Source organism: Furipterus horrens, unplaced genomic scaffold (genome assembly GCF_987537825.1).
Source record: "Furipterus horrens unplaced genomic scaffold, mFurHor1.1.pri manual_scaffold_1, whole genome shotgun sequence".
Taxonomy (NCBI): Eukaryota; Metazoa; Chordata; class Mammalia; order Chiroptera; family Furipteridae; genus Furipterus; species Furipterus horrens.
This window is the reverse complement of record NW_028327171.1, coordinates 158,535,143-158,548,851: the sequence shown is the minus strand read 5'-3', so window position 1 is coordinate 158,548,851 and position 13,709 is coordinate 158,535,143. Positions and strand designations below refer to the sequence as shown.

The 13,709-nt window shown below is 34.1% G+C and overlaps 1 protein-coding gene and 1 pseudogene across 3 annotated transcripts in view; one reads left to right on the top strand and one right to left on the bottom strand.

The window, feature by feature from the left end:
• The window catches only part of KCNH7 (potassium voltage-gated channel subfamily H member 7), a 516,764-nt gene that overhangs the window by 228,398 nt on the left and 274,657 nt on the right, over positions 1-13,709 (top strand). The window lies entirely within an intron of this gene.
• The window catches only part of LOC150022129 (targeting protein for Xklp2 pseudogene), an 86,692-nt pseudogene continuing 78,093 nt past the window's right edge, over positions 5,111-13,709 (bottom strand).

Sequence of the window (13,709 nt, the reverse complement as noted above, 5' to 3'; positions counted from 1 at the left end):
ATGTGATATCTCTCCACACAAAAACATAAGGATGAGGTTCTCCATAACCACTAATGTGGAAAATGACGCTATCAACTGTCAGAGACCAGAACAGAAGGCACAGAGTAAGTGCAATTTAATGTAGGCAAAGTGATAGGGATTGTGAGAAATAAAGATATAAGAATGTCTCAATGTTGAGTTCTTCTGATTGAGGTCCTAATTAATTGCCTACAATGGACAACTCCTGTAAGATTATAGAGTTAAGAATAATGGAGGAGAGTAAGGAGGAAGGCAGCCAGATGGTCCCAGATTAGGCAGAGGAAGTCTTTGGGGAAAGGTGGAAGGTTAAAAGTTGAATTGCAAATGGCACAGACAAGCTTTGTTTGTTACTCAGTAGTATATGTCAGGCTGGTCTAGCAAAGCACAGTGCAAAACTTGGTTGGGCCTTTGGAGAAAAATAAAATGAGTAGGTAATCAAAGAATGTGTAGGCAAATCCAGTGGGATTTTTCTGGTTGCATTCGTTTCAATTGATATACAGTATTGCTAGCATTTGTATGAGGAAAAAAATTACTTAAGAAGCAACTGACCATGGTCAGTTTATTAAAAATTGCACTGTATAATGTGACATACTGAATTTTCATAATCAACCATTTGTTTGGCATTAAAAAACTGAAGCCCTAAATCATCCAGGCCTGGAAACAAGAGAAAACATTTACATAGACAGTGAGAAACCAGCCAGTGCTAATTATGCTAATTTTGCATGGATTAGAAAACATGATGAAAGTCCAGCAATTAGCATGGAGCAGCGATCACATGACATTGGCTCTTGTTGACAGCACTTGGTAATAGCTACAATGAATGTCCTACAAACAGAATGATTCAGGTAAAAGCTGGAAAACATTCAATGAAAAATCTTTCCTCAGAAGAAGATAAATGCTTTATATATATTTAATCAGTTCTTTGTGTCTTTGGCTAAGATTCTGATTTACCCCTTATTTAATAATGCTGATTTTAGGCTCTCTTCAGGGAGTAATGTCACCTCATAAAATATTCTTGTTGCCAAATAGGAAAATGTACTAAATAAATACTACTAAACATCAATTTGGAAAGGAGATATTTTATGCATGGATTTTAAAATATCCGAAGTCAAAGGTACAAAAAGGAAACTCTAATGAAATGAACATGGCTCTTCTAGCAAAGGTGAAGTGAAGTTTTGTTGTACTTTTTAAAGTAAAAACAAAATTATTCTCATTAATCGTGGGTAAAGAGAGAGCCCACATAGGGGGCATATTTGATAGGTTTTTACAGCAGCAAGATGTTTCTGAAAGCTCTTCTGGCTTGTGGATAAAAACTTATGGTGAAGTCAAGCTTCCTCTCAGATTGCAAGAGAACAGAGTTTTCCAACATCATCTCATATGTGAGAAACTTCAAATGCCTAATATAATAAAGACAGACTGTTTTGCTGATAGCTTATACCAGTGGTTATTTTGTAGAAAATGGGGAGAATTTTGGGTCAAGATTTTCTATTTTTCATTAGGTAGCAAGGAAAAAGAAGATGTAAATAGATCACTCTTGACAAAGTTATTATCTAAAAAGAATTAGTAGAAATTGTTATTCAGATTTATGCTGTTAAGGCAGCATTTCTGAGCCTGTGTGGGTGAGTGTAAAATCAGCACTAAGATTTGCAAAATTTTAAGGTCTAAAATAATGATTAAACTTATAATTTTAGGGGAACAGATAATTAAGGTCCCCAGATCAATCTGGAATAGGCAACAATTATACATTTGTGCAAGAAAAGAGACCATAAAAATTACAGCATTTCCTTTTGTACCTATTATTATTATTATTCCCATGAATAATAATTTCATTGTGTTTGTCTCCCACTGTGTTTTGAGAAACTTAAGGAAAGAGATTGTGTCTACCTGTTTTTGTAAACTAAAGCCTAGATGATATCATAGTACCTTGTGTATTTAAATATTAACTGAGGAAATGAAATTATAGAACAACTCCAGAATATGATCTCTGTGTCAGATGTGCTAAATCAACACTGTTCAATAGAGATTTCTGTGGTGGAAGTTTTAAGCACTGCCCATTTTGGTAGCTGCTAGCCACAGAGCTCTTAAGCACTTGAAATATGGCCAGTGCAACTGAGGAACTAAATTATTAATGTTATTTGATTTTAAATAATTTAAATGAAAATTAAGGAGCCACGTGTTGGACAGTGTAGTGCTACATTTTGCAAAAGAGTGAAGGAAATAGAAGGTGTTGGATATGTAATCTGTTATATGTAATCAGTATATGTAATACTACTTGTCTATTATCTGTCCCCATCTCAATTTATCATCTTTCATCAAGAAATCCAAAAGAAAAAAAATCCCATATACAAGTTTAGATAAAATTGACCTGTCTTTTCCTTGTTAACTTGTAGTAACTGAATATCACTTAGCCATCTCCTTACCATTGACTCTGTGTCTACAGCAGAGCACAATGGAAGGCACTAAGCACACGGACCTGTTGGAATCTTGGGACTGTCAAGTACTTCCAGAGTATTCATGGGTGTGTTCCTTAAACCCTTTGAGTCTAGGTTTCCTCATCAATGAAATGAGGATTATGCCATTTGATAGGTTGTTGGAAGGGTTAAAGATATTACCCTTAATCCTTATTGTAATGCCTGACACATAAGAAGTAGTAATAGTAGCTGTTAGCTACTATGATTGTCATTAAGGGTAAGAATGTGCTAAATTCTATGAGAATATTGAAGGTATTGTATAGTCCCTGAAATTTTAGAGAGATTCTGAAAAACTTTCATTTATTCTACATAGATACCAATAATTTTTCTGTCCCTTCTCAATATGTCATTAATCGTACTTCTTGATATAAAGATTATAGGCAACTCTACAAGACCCTGTATGCTTTTGAGTGATTCCTGTCCTACTTATATCTTCACATTCTTAGAATAGGCCCAGGGCACTTATTGCTTAAAAATGATTATTGAATTTAGATGATATAAAATATATTCCTCACTGCTGCTACTAAAGGAAAATGAACAGTATCCTTAAAATGCATAGCCACCAGCAATAGCTACAAATAGAAAATGTAATAGAACAGAAAAATATTTTACTAACTGTAATAATACTTACATCACCCACAACTCCTTCATTGCACACATACACACACACACAAAATAAATAAGTAATCTAGAAGAAATAGCAATAAATGTGAAGGATCCATGGGAAAGAAGTTATCAAATTTATATAAATTATCAAATACATATAAAGAAAATTTGAATTAAAGCAAAGGCATACCTTGTTTCTGGATGGGAAGATTAAATCTTGTAGAGAAGTATAGTACTTTTCAAAATCAATCGTTTGTGGAAAATTTTCAAGTTTTGAAAAATAAAAACAATAAGCTTACCCTATCAACTACTAAAACAAATTATAGAGCTGTAATAAGTAAATCTATATAATATAAATAAAAGAATAGACATATAATAAGTGACATAAAACAGATGAATTCAAAATTCCCTCCAGTAAAATAAGTTTAATATAATAAATCAGTCACATGTGTGGGGGGAAAATTGGTTTAGCATCTCACCTTGTACTGTATACCAGTTACTAAAAAGTATTTTATTATAATAAATTCTAAGTGGATTAATGGACTATATGAAATGACATCAAGAAACAAGAAGAAAATCTTGCTTATCTGTTGTGAGGAAGATATACTGAACGTCAGAGAAGGTAAATCTAGTAGATAACAATATTTGTATGTCTATAGACTCAATTTTTTACCATCATAAACATATAAACAAATTAAATTATAAACCAGAAACTGTGAAAAAAGTTTTATAAGCATAATCAAAGGGAAGTTCATAGAATAGTACAATTAAGAATTCTTCAACTAAAGTTCTTGGTTTAAATGCTGACAGGATCACATATAACTTTTCAACCATAGGCTAATTATCTCACTCTAATTTATTTTCTTTAAAATAAAAATTTGAACTACTATACCTCATAGGGATAACATAACAAATTTTAAATGTGTAAATCTTAGGTGAATGACCTAAAACATAGCAAAATGCTCAATAAATGGTAACTAAAAAATAAGGGGTCAATATTCTTGTTATATTGTTCTACATATTATGAATATTAATATTTTTCTCATAAATGTTTTAAATAATTTTTTAAGGTTGTTACTTTCTATGACTTTTATTTTTCCTATCTTTTGTAAAAAAATATTTTATTTTTATTTAGTCAAATCCACTAGATTTTTTCTTCACAACTCTAGGTTTACAATTTATTTAAGAAGACTACCCCTCCTTTTTAACTTCATTTACATGATTATAAGAATATTCTTCTCTATTTTTATCTAATATTTTGACATTTTGGGATGGGAGTCTTGACAAATTTTAAGACATCAATAACAAAAACAGGCAGGAAAAGACAAACAGATATTTATTCCAGTCCAGGTTATTGGAAGACTTAATATTGTGTGCTGCACAGCATTCCCTGTTATTAACAGCACCGATAAGGGAAAAACAAGGCTTAACAGTAGCAATTCTGCCCACAGCTTGCCAATGGCTCTGTTAGGCTCCCATCAGTTAATGAGGCTTTCCCCTCATAGCAAAGAGCTCTTTAATTCTAAATCCATTTTGTGCAGAAAAGAGGAAGGAATCTGATATACTGATTATTCCTCATGGATACCATGACTTAACTCCTATCTCAGTATTTAACTATCTTTATTTTCTGATTTAAAATAAAATTTAAAAAAACAGGGAACAGGAGAGTGAGAAAAGGGGCAATAAAAAGTACACTGTGCTGATATAAAGACTTTAAATTCTTGTCAGAGTTAAAAACCCATCTTAAAGGTCAACTGGTGGTTCAAAGGAAATAACTATATGGAGTCTGATCAAGACATATATGAGCTGAATCTTGTTATAAGCCTCAATATTGCAGGATAACCATGCTCAGCACAATTAGAGTCCACGTGTGTTAGGTATGCTCTGTCGGGCATGGGTAGGAAAAAGTCTGAAGAAATGGGCTCTGTCCATACGCCCATGACAAGGAAAGAAGGCTCCTGGTTTGATGGAAAAAGCAGCTGTTCCCAGGTGGTGTCTGCAGCTCACAGCTGAGTTTAGCAGTGAAATCAAGTGGAAAACTTGGGCAATAAAGGCACAGTCAGAGGCTGGTCACTTGAGTATTGGGCTTGCCTTGTGCACCGGTTCTTTCCATAGCCTGGCCAGTGCCTTTCTCTGTTGCTCTCCCTCCTGTGGTCTGGCCTCATACAACTGCTGCACTCTCTGGGCTTCTTGAAGCAAGTTGCTTCTTTCTGCTGTTTCAGTTTATCGTCTGGCTGGTGGTTTTAAGTCTGTGTCTTCATAGTACCTTTTTGTCCATTTGCAAGCAGAAGGGCTCAATCTGGGTTGCACTCCTCACCTTCTCGGGAGAGTTAGCTGTGTCAAAATGAGGAAAAGGAAGTGACTTGAACTTGGGCACCTCCCCTTTCTGCAGTTCTTTTATTTTCTTCTTCTGTAACTGATGTTCTTTGTCTTGGAAAATCAACAGAGAAAGGGCATATTCCCACAATTTTTGCCTCTGAGATATGGGGTTTAAAAGGCACCCCATAATGTGACAGAGGTTGTGTTTTTATCGTCATGGCTCTTCTTCCTGGTCATAGGTGGGCATTTGGATTCTCTTCTTTAATGCAAAGATTGGTGACTTGGGGACAGTAATTTGAAGTACTTTCTCTTCAGAAATCCCTGTGACATCTTCCAAGATCTTAGTCAGGCAAGGTCTGGGATGAAATTCAAAGTGTTTATCATCTGATTTACTCTTTTCCTTTTTATCCTTCATTGATTTTATTTTGTTTTATTTTATTTTATTATTGTTTGTGATTTCTTGTTTGACTAATGTTTGTGGAATCTTTTCTCAAGTAGTTTCTTGGGCAAGATGGGCCCATCTTCAAGAATCCCGAGATCAAGTTTCCATGCTCTGGATGTGTTTTGTTGCAGTCTCTCAAGTTCTTCGGCCTTCTGATCTACCTTACCTGTGCAGGTCACAGGCCTTACGCGCTGTGTGATTTGCAGTACAGGAGTCTGTGAGTCTCTGGAAATCTTGTCCACCGCAGATTGAGAGGGTAACAGTAATATCATCCTTCTTGCTTGTCAAGTGACATCTGTTAGGTGTTCGTTTATAAAAGGCTTCAACCTGCTGTGCAAAAGGCATGTATGGTAAAGCTGCTTCATCAAATGCTCTTTTCTTTCCTTGAGACAGCTTGAAAGGCATTACGATGGTGCATCCCTTAGTCAGTCGGACAGGAAATGGAGGGTGCTTTCACAGTCCAGATTTAAAGTTCCCTTCCTTATACGCTTCTTGGTTCTTAGGATGTTGTTTGATTTTTCTCCTCTGTGTGGAAGTGGAATTTAACAAATTTGGTTATTTGGCTCACTGAGTTCTTCACAGGTTGTTCTGCCCCTACAAGAGCAAGTTTCTTAAATTTTTCATTCTTTTTCCAGATCTCCATCACCCCCTGCTGCATTTTCATGTTTTTTTCTGACTCTTGCTCCTCGGTACTTCTTAGAATCTTCTGTCTTACAGGTGGTATATGAGTCAGAATATGTCTGCCCTTGGCTTTCTCTAGAGAAGACACATTCTGTCCAGAAGTATCTTGATGAGCAGTACCATCTCCCTCTTCTTCTGGCTTCTTTTTTATTGTTAGAAAAGTTCATTCTTTGGAGGATAGAATTTCACTTGTGATTACCGTAGTAGCACATCTCTTGGCTTTCATTTTTAGATGGTGTTTTTCTTTCTGTGCCAAGTCCTTTTGAGCAGAGAGTCTAACAGATCTTCTCTGAGGCTGGGATGGAGTACTTCTTGAGGTAGTTCCTTTGACTTCCAGTGAAGAACAAACATTTGAGGGAATAGACTGTTGCACCAGATTTTCTTTTTTCTGACTCTTTAATAATGATTGTCAACTGGTCTCAAAATGTGACAATAGCTTGCTGAGGATATGCCTTTCTCAAAGGAGTTTTGCCCTGAAAAAGTCTTGTCCCATTCTTCCCAATATTCGCCAATTGGCCGTGTCTTCAAACCAAGAGTCTTAGTTTAGGGTATGTTCCTGCTCATTCAAAGATGTAAAATTGATGAAGTCCATGGGAGCATCAGAGAGTAAGAGGCTTTACCTTGTGATGTTGTCCCCACCTGTGGTTTAAGCTATAAGTCCCATCAAAGTTACAATATACTTTCACCTCTATTCTAAAACCTTGAAGTCTAGCAGAACCACCATGGGAGTCCTTTGTTACTGTTGAAAATTTGAACTCAGGCTCTCCAGTCCTAATATTTTGATTTTATATAAATGATCTAACTTTATTTCATTTTAAATAATTAACTGATTGTCACAACACTATATCTTAAGTAGTCTTTTCTTTCCTAAAGGTTTTAAATGACATTTATTCAAGCTATATTAATATTTATATGTATTTTATGGAATCTTTGATGCTGAGATTTTGATTGGAATTGCTTTAAATTTACAGATTAATTTGAGAAAATTTACTTCATAAAAGCTGAGTTTTTAAATTTTGAGGCAATATATTTCTCTAATTATTGAGTTATTTTGAGTATCATACAGTCAATAAACTTGGAATTTTCTTCATATAGTCATCATATATTCCTTTTTCAACTTACTCTCAAGAATTTTTTGGTTGTGTTGTCATTGTTGGTATTACAAATTATATTCTTTTATCATTATATTTTCTAATTCATATTTCTGCTTTATAAAAAAAAAAGCTATTGAGCTTGAGGATCTTACTATCTTGCTGAGTAATTTTGTTATTTCCAATAATTTTCAGTTAATTCACATAAATTTTCCTGTTAGAGCATCTTATCACCCACAAGTCAGAGGGACTTCTGGAAATATTTTGCTGCTGTAAAAGCTATCAAGCACCCCCTCTATGTGAGCTCTCTCTTTAGACACTGTTAGTAAGAGTAAATTTTATTATTTATTTTAAAAAGTACAACAAAAATTCACTTCAGTTTTCCTGGAAGAGTCGTGTCCATTTTAAGAGCTTCTTTTTTGCACCTACTTTGATTTCAGATGTTTTAGAATCCCTGCACAAAAGGTCTTCTTTCCAAATTGATTTTAGTAGTATTTATTTAACACATTTTCCTATTGTATCAGTGATGTAATAAAACATAACCACATGAGAACACTCGCCAGAGTTCTTGAATGAGAATATTTGTCTTATTCATCAGCCCATTTGTCTTATTCAACAGCCCATTGGTGAGACAGGTGAGTCATCCAAAATTTGGAAATCTAGAGGAATATGTTGTAACATCGCTAATTTATCATTCTTTAGTTTTATGCAGTTTGATGCTTTCAATAAAAACTGCAAAGACAATATGCATATGAAACTTCCTTAAGTTGTATAGTCAATAAATCAATCATTCTTTTGATTAACAATTTCTGAATATCCAGTATGTGCAAATCACTACTACACTCTGGGACTGCAAAGGGAGAAAAGATACAGTTTCTGCTCTCAAAGAATTTACTCATAGGAAAACTTAAATATTTTCCATATGACTCCATCTTGGCAATCAAGGCAGTGACAGATGTCATGGCCAGATTGTTCTTGAGTCCAAGCCAACCACTGAGCCACTGCAAGTTTCCTAGCAGTTCCAAGTCAAAGATATTACAATTTTATTATATAGGAAAATGTAAAAAAACTGATAATTTCATATCCTTCAGTTTTTACTTTATTAACAAATATTTAGCTGTCTGTTTAAAATAATTTTATAGACTATGTACTGTGTAGTAGTGCATAGTTTCCTCTTTCTTTTGTCAATATATCAGATCCTTCAATAAGAAATTATAAAATGACTCTTGTATAAATTATCATCAAGGTTAAACTATATAAAATTGCTAATAGTCAACAATTTTAGATTCACAGAAAGAGCAAGGAGAGACAGATTATGGCATGCAGTATCTCTAAAGAAATGGTTCGATAAAATATAAACATTTTAGAAAATCTTAATATAGAAAATTCAGAAATCAGTTTTGTCTTTCACCCCATTGCCAATAAAGAGTGACACTGAAACTAAGAGAGGCACTAAAGCTTCCTTTGACACATAGGTATTTAACTGTAACTATCCTGTGTTAAGAGTAAACTAATTAGACATAATTTGACATCTGCCAGCCTGAAAAGACCTATTTGGTGACATTTACTATTGATTTGCAATAAAAGAATACCAGCATAATTGTGTTAGACTCAAAAAACCATTCTGTTCTGTACATCCAATTGTGATCCAGTGGCCAAAATCTTTTCCCTTTTCTTTTCTGGCTCATATAAGTGGGGCCTGAATATCCTCATGTGACAGGGTGGTACTGACCCACTTTTGATACTGCCTCTTGTGGAGGTTTATATGAATGCGGAGCTGATCACTTTCATTAGCACAGTATAACTCCTATGAGCAGCAGACACAGAAATGTTGTATATTTGATAACTAGCATAGAATGACAGTTAATTTCCTTAGGAGTTTAATTTAAATCTCTCTGCAGTTTCTAAAAGTAAGTGGGAAAATGAATAGAACAGAACGTTCTCATTTTGCAGGAATAGAATAGCAAACCCTATATCAAAAAAGAAATTATACTGAATATTATTTTAAGAGTTTCACATGAGAAGTGGCAAAAGGAAAATACCCTTTAATAGCAATTTTATCTTTTGGTATTTTGGTGACTTCTCTCATAAAAGAAATATTTGTGCTATGCATGTAACTAAGGATACAGAGAATAATACACACTGATTACTTAACAAATGCAACTAAATGAACTACCTCTATTTGGCTAAAATAAAAGTTAATGACTACTTGGTATACTGAACAATGTCTTATAAAAAAAAGATTGCACATGAAATCTGCATCTGGAGAAATTTAACCAACTGATAATATTTAATCTTTTATTTTATCTATATATATAAACACCAATACAGAGTAAGTACTGAATATGTAATTATTAAATTGAAGTCTGTGAATTAAGTCTATGTGGTTTTATCCAGCCACACACTTAACAGTGTGTAATCAGTTGTCAAAACAAATATATTAAAGCATAAGTTATTTTCAGAATCTCTAATGCCTATAAATAGTGGTACAATGCCTCCACTTTGAAAGACACAGTGAAATATGTTCATAAATTCTTAAGTGTGGCAGAGCAAAAGAGCATTCCCAGTTGAGAGGGATGTCTGTTCTCTGGCTCTTCATTAGATACAGAATTGTTGTCAGCGGGAGCACACTGTTAGTGTCCTCCAATGCCAGCCATCACCAGTACATATACTCTGACTTAAACGATGATCTTATCAAGGATTTGAAGCAGAAGAAAAACAAGAAATCACAAAATAAAATCATAAAATTGCTTCTATAGAGGCTACAAGGTTAAAATTTAGCAAATATCTTGAATATCTTGTGGGAGTAACTAAAAAATGTTAAAAAAAAAACAATACACATACAAAAATATGTGTGAAATGGAAGAAAATGGGATAAGATAATTGGTGGAGGTGTATGTATGGCAGAGAAAGAGGTCCAGGTAACTTCTGTTTAGAGTATCCATATGTCCCAATTGACTGGGGGTATTCCCAGTGCATAATATTGAGTCTCAGTATTAGAGATTTCTTCTATATAACTGAACAAAGGAATTACATGACATAGGTTCTGTTACAGGAGAATTATTCTCTGCTTTCTTGCCACCTACAGCAAAGGGAGGCAGGAAAGCCTATGAAAGAATTTCCTATTTGTATACGCATGATTTGACTCTTACTTAGTGAATAGGACACAAATTACGAGGAAGATCCATAAGCCCTAATAATATAATTGACAGAATTTTTAAATGATTTTAATAAATCATGGTGGATAAAGAATCCAAAATTAGATGTGAATTATAAATCTAGAGAACTTGAGAGATGACATTGCCAATAACAGAAATGAAATATTAGTAGAAAAATATTTCAAAGAGAAACCATAAGGCCCACAATCCAAAAGATTTTTTCAGGGTCAAAGGCAAGCAATGGAAGTTGTTTGATCTTAGTTATAATCAACAAGAGTCTAAAGAAATAGAAAATAGACATTTGAAATTATCAGCATATAGGTGGTTTTGCACAAATGTTAAAATTTCTGGACCAAGTTGACATTTAAACATGGAGTCCAACATCTCCACTAACAGTGTCTAACACAGTATCCAATATTTATATTTATATATCTGTACATTTACCTACCTATCTATTTGAGATAATACATAATGATTCAATGCAAAATCGGCTAACTATAAGCAGTGGATCTGGGGACTGACCAAAGTTCTCCCAGTACTTGGACTTGGTGCTCCACTATAATTCATCTGCCCACATATAACAAGTTATGGTAAAATGCCAAAAGCTTAAAGGCTGATAAATACTATATATACTTATGCAAATTATTTATTTCCTTTTAAAAACAGGGTATAAATATGAATAGAAGTTTGATACTAAATAATAGATTTCCAAGATAATGTTGTGAAATAAGATCTCTTAACAACTGTGAAGCATCTTCTAGGATTTGGAGATTAATTTGTAACAGTAAACAAAGTCTTTAGTTGTCAACAAATACCTAAGAGACAAAAATAGTTATTTCCTCAATGATAAGAATATGTATTGGCTTATCTATTTAAATAATCCTTTTCAGGGAAGAACACATTGTCTTTTATTTTGTTTTCAGGCTGTGCAATCACAGCAGAAAACATTAATAAATTAGATTTCATCTGGCACTGACTTCTGAGGGTTTTCTAGAGGGAGACTTGGAAAACAGAATTGGCTTTTTGGAAGAATTGAATATTGTGGAATAAGAGCTAATTCTGTTTGTTGTTCCATTTTAGGGAGAATTATAAAAATATATAATTAATTTCTCTCAAATAACTTTTCAATATTATCCTTGGTCTTTTGTCCTGACTATTCATAGGATATACCCAGTTAAAGAAATATTGATATTTTCTAATCTAGGGCTGCAATTTTTTTTAGGACTTGTAATTTATTTGGAGACTATCTTTAAAAATTGGAGTATATCCTATTTATGAAGATGGATATTTTTCTTAATAACTTTATATTTTCCATGATAAGTAAGTGAATAGCCTAGCACAACTCTTGACACAAAATTATTAATGAAGAAGACATATGAGGTGTACATTCAGCAAAAGTTGGCCAGGATTATAATATCTTTAAAAACAGGATCTTTTTTGACTTTTATCTTTGTATCCCTAAGAGTGCCTAGAAGAGAGATTTCCCCATGCCAAATTTTAGCAAATGTTTGCTGAAAGAACAAATCAGAACATGCATGAATGAATATGTTAATAGGCCTTAACATTGCTCCCTGGTCTATGTCTTTTAATCTAGCTCTTCCACCCTTTTGCATTCCTACTTAATTAATCTATATAATAATGTGACTTAAAATCAAATTGCTGTGCTGAACAATTTTTCATGCCTACCTTAGTACATATAGGAGAGAATCGCAGATATTTATTAAGCAATATCAGTTAGTTTCAGAGAAGATTCAATTGATCCATCAGTCCATTAATATCCACAGTTATGAACTCATAGATTTTTTTATAGATCACTAGTATTGAAAAAATGCAAAAATATTTAAAACCAAATGTGGCAGTTTAGAAAGATTAGAGTTTAAAAAATAAGATAGATTATCTTGTCTTCCCAAAATAAAATTGGATATAGTTTTATTTCCAAAGCAGTACTTTTCTTTCTTTAACGCTTTTTTTATATACATTTAAATTAAAGTCTATGTCAGTTTTTATGTGTGTATATGGGTGTATATGTCCTTTGAAATTATCTTTATGATGTAGATTTTATAAATAGTTTTTTTTTTAATGACATTATAGGATCTGTGTTATAAAATTCAATATTAGAGATGTAGGGGAAGAAAAGGTTTTCTTTGACTCTCTTAAGACCCCTGGCTGGGTCTAAAAATTAGACTGAGAAATATTAACAACAGAAAAGCATAAAAATTTATTTAATATAAGTTTTATGTGACACAAGAAAACAAAGAGGACTTCCGGCCAAGATGAAGGCATAGACAGACACGCTGCATCTACTTCCACAGCTAAGAATGAATACAACTACCTCAAAACTAGAGACAACCAGATGTTCCAGAAAACTGAGCTGCATGGAAGTCCAACAAACAAAGATATAAAGAAGAAATACTCATCCAGAGAGGTAGGAGGGGCAGAGAGGATGCAGTGTGGTGGTGGCAGCTGCAGTGGCAGCAGCAGGCCAGTGGAAAGTGCAGTCAAATATTTTTAAAAGTTGAGAAGGACACCTGGGGAGCACTCCCAGCACCAGACCAGACTGCACAGCTCACGGTTCCAGGGCTGGGGAAAATAAAGCCTCATTTCTTCTAACTGTGAAAACCAGTGCGGGCTGGGGCAGAGACAGAAACTGCCAGTCTCCCAGCAAAGTCTGCTTGTTTAAAGGGCCTCCATGATCCTAAAACATCCACAGACACACCCACTCTGGGAAAGACAGCCAGTGCAACAGCTAGAGAGGTGCCAGTCCCCTATGGAGTAGGAGAAGTGCCTGTAAAAGGGGTGAGTGCTGAGCAAGTGACATTGTTCTCTTTCAGACACCTCCCCCACATATAGCACCACAACGTGGTGAAACGGGTCTCCCTGTACTGACAAATACCTAAGGCTGTGTGCCTTACAACATAACAGG